This window comes from Hyaena hyaena, unplaced genomic scaffold, assembly GCF_003009895.1.
Source record: "Hyaena hyaena isolate Hyena2069 unplaced genomic scaffold, ASM300989v1 scaffold_235, whole genome shotgun sequence".
In the NCBI taxonomy this organism is placed as follows: Eukaryota; Metazoa; Chordata; class Mammalia; order Carnivora; family Hyaenidae; genus Hyaena; species Hyaena hyaena.
The window spans coordinates 1,792,985-1,796,719 of NW_024080867.1; the positions used below are offsets into that span (position 1 = coordinate 1,792,985).

General features: G+C 41.1%; 1 pseudogene; it reads left to right on the top strand.

Annotated features, from left to right (window-relative positions):
- LOC120239682 overlaps positions 1-3,107 on the top strand; it is a 72,976-nt pseudogene extending 69,869 nt beyond the window's left edge.
- Positions 3,108-3,735: the final 628 nt, after the last annotated feature.

Genomic DNA, 3,735 nt, shown 5'->3' on the forward strand with positions numbered 1-3,735 from the left:
GTCCTCCGTTAAGTTCCTCCCAATCCACGTATACGTGCAAACATATGGTATCTGTCCTTCTCTGCCTGACTTATTTCGCTCAGCATAACACCCTCAAGGTCCATCCATGTTGCTACACAGGCCAGATTTCATTCTTTCTCATTGCCATGTAGTATTCCATGGTATAGATAAACCACATCTCCTTGATCCATTCGTCCTTTGATAGACACTTAGGCTCTTTCCATGTTTTAGCTATTGTTGAGAGTGCTGCTATTAACATTGGGGTACATGTGCTCCTATGCCTCAGCACTCCTGTGTCCCTCAGGTAAATTCCTAGCAGTGCTATTGCTGGGTCCTAGGGGAGTTCTATTGTTAACTTTTTGAGGAGCCTCCACACGGCTTTCCAGAGGGGCTGCACCAGTTTCCATTCCCACCAACAGTGTAGAAGGGAGCCCGTGTCTCCACCTCCTCGCCAACATCTAGATTCCAGTGTCCACACAAGGTTTGAACAAGGAAAATAAGTGCAAAAGGAATGAAGTATCCAGAGTCATGTGGCTGAATGAACTGAGGACCAGATAGTTACTTACTCTGAGCACCTTTGACCAGACCTTTTAAGCACTGTTGCCCAGAAAAATCACTTGAGTTCTTAAAAATCCTTTAAAACTTAAATACAAAATGGAGACCAGACTTGAAAATTCCCAGAGCAAATTCTACAACACAAGAAAAAACAGGTGTTGGCAAAGATGCAGAGAAAGGGGAACCCTCTTGCACTGTTAATGGGAATGTCAAATGGTACACACACTGTGGAGAACAGTATAGAAGTTCCTGAAAAAATTAAAAATAGAAATACCCTATGATCCAGCAATTGCACTACGAGGTCCTTACCTAAAGAATATAAAAATATTAATTCAAAGGCATACATGTACCCCAATGTTTACAACAGCATTATCGGAAATAGCCAGAATATGGAAAAAGCCCAATTGTTAATCAACTGATTAATGAATAAAGATGTGGTGTATGTATATAGATGATATACATATATATATAATAGAATATTACTGAGCCATAAAAAAGTAATCTTGCCATTTACAAGGACATAGATGGAGCTAGAGAGTATCATGCTAAGTGAAAGAAGTCAGAGAAAGACGAGTACCATACAATTTCACTCATGTGGCATTTAAAAAACAAGACACAGGAGCCAAGGGAAAAGAGAGAGGAAAACCAAGTAACAGATACGTAACTATAGAGAACAAACTGAGGAGTACCAGAGAGTGGGGATGGGTTAAATAGCTGATGGATATCAAGGAGGGCACTTGTGATGAGAACCAGGTGTCGGGTGCAAGTGTTGAATCACTATATTGTACACCTGCAACTGATATCACACTGTATGTTAACCAACTGGAATTTGAATAAAAACTTTTAAAACAAATTTTTTTTAAAAAAAGCAAATTCCCTGGGCATAAAAAAAACATTTAAATCACATCAGGAAAGCTAAATCTACCTTATCTCATGAACATAAGCAAAACCGAAGTGGTTTCTTTTAATACTTCTGATAACCATGAAAGAAACTTAACACCGACGGTGAGCACTTATGGCTAGCACAAGTTTATAGAATTGTTGAATCACTATGTTGTACACCCAAAACTAATATAACATTGTGTGTTAATCTTACATCAATAAAAAATGCAAGAGTTTTGGGGCACCTGGGTGGCTCAATCAGTTAAGCGGCCGACTTTGGCTCAGGTCACGATCTCACGGTTTGGGAGTTCGAGACCCGCATCGGGCTCTGTGCTGACAGGTTAGAGCCTGGACCCTGCTTCAGATCCTGTGTCTCCCTCTCTCTCTAACCGTCCCCCACTCATACTCTGTTTCCGTCTCAACAATCAATTTAAAAAAAGGCCAGTTTTTATTTGTTTTATTTATTATTTTTTACTAAGCTTATCGTCAAGTTGGTTTCCATATAACACCCAGTGCTCATCCCCACAAGTGCCCTCCTCCATGCCCATCATCTTCTTCCCCTCCCCCCACCCCCATTACCCCTCAGTTTGTTCTTGGTATTCAAGAGTCTCTCATGGTTTGCCTCCCTTTATCTCCCCAACTATTTTCTCCGCCAAGAGTTTTTTTTTTTTTTTTTAAAGAACCTTAAGCTATCTTCCTAAAAACGTGTAAGATAATCACTTCGAAACCATTCCTTGCCATCTGGAGAACCCCTCCAGAATAACCAACCATTGCAAAGGTTAAACAACTCCTCATTTTCACTTTATATGTTACATTATTCTGTAGAGTCATGCCTCTGAGCTTCATATTAGTTTTGAATTTGAAAGCTCCCAATTCAAAAGCCATTCTTAAATGCACAAGTTCTTAGTGAATCTATTTTACTGATCTGGTGGTTTTAATTTTGTTATTTGTTTTTTCCTTTTTTTCTTTTTTACACTCCCAATGCCCAGAAATACCTTGCCCTATTAAACAAGAAGCTTTGAAAGATTAGACCCAGGAATACATGTATTCTTATAATTCTTCCCCAAATGACTTCCATACGCAGCTAAAATTGAAAGCCAGTGCCTTAGAACACAGTTGAGGATCCCTCAAAGTAGAGAAGCTTAAAAAATTCTCTTTCGGGGCGCCTGGGTGGCTTAGTCGGTTGAGCGTCCGACTTTCGCTTAGGTCATGACCTCGCGGTTCGTGGGTTCGAGCCCGCGTCGGGCTCTGTGCTGACTGCCAGCTCAGAGCCTGGAGCCTGTTCAGTCTGTGACTCCCTCTCTCTCTGACCCTCCCCTGCTCACACGGTCTCTCTCTCTCCTAGAAATAAATAAAAATATTAAAAATTCTCTAACATTGCAATCACCAAATAGAAGGATAGTGTCCATGATAAGGCCACAAGCATGAGCTTCTGGTTAAGAAAAACAAAAATCTAAGAATTGGAAATTTTCAGTAACATAAATAACAGGATTTTAAAACCAAAATGAGCAAATTGGCAAGAATGGTACTCACCAACCCTGACACTAAGTTTCCTGGGCCAGTTCCTAAAGCAAGCAAGCCTGGGAAGTGAGAAGGGAAAGTCCACACCCACCTAGAGATGGGCGTGTTAATTCCTCCCCTTTTTATTGACTGCGGTAGGTTCTCGATAACTAGGTTCACAACGGAAGGGAAACACTGCTTCACCTGGGCTTTTGCGCCTCAACTGCTTTTCTCCACGTAGGCCTTTCTTTTTGGGTCTGCTGATAAACAAGACAGTACAGACCCAACTTGTGATGTTGGAGCTCTTGGGGAATCTGGCAAAGAACCCCTAAACGATTGACTGGGACAGTGCCAAAGGAAAATAACTTCTACACTGATAACCTTAACTTCAGATAACCATCTATTCCATGAACTACATAAGGTGAATATTCCATGCAATCTACATCGAGGTCTGGCAAGGGGCCTTTCCCATATAAGAGATTGTGGAACGATGCAATCATGGATAAGTTTAACAGGTGATGGGATTCATGGAGGCACTGCCTGGATCCTAAACCCTGAGGGCACCAGATTTACTCCCCAGCTGGAATCACTTGACCTCTCCGATGCTGAATGATGACTTGCTTCCACCTGCAGGCACCCTGCTTTCATCAGCAGAGAGTGTGCTCTGGGTATGACTAGTAAATGTGATTCTTCGTATTTCACAGATTACAGAAGAAAAAAATATGATCATGAAAAAAGGATAATCTAGAAGATTCCATGTCTATTTGTGCTCTTAGATGTATCTTTGTAAATTAGGAA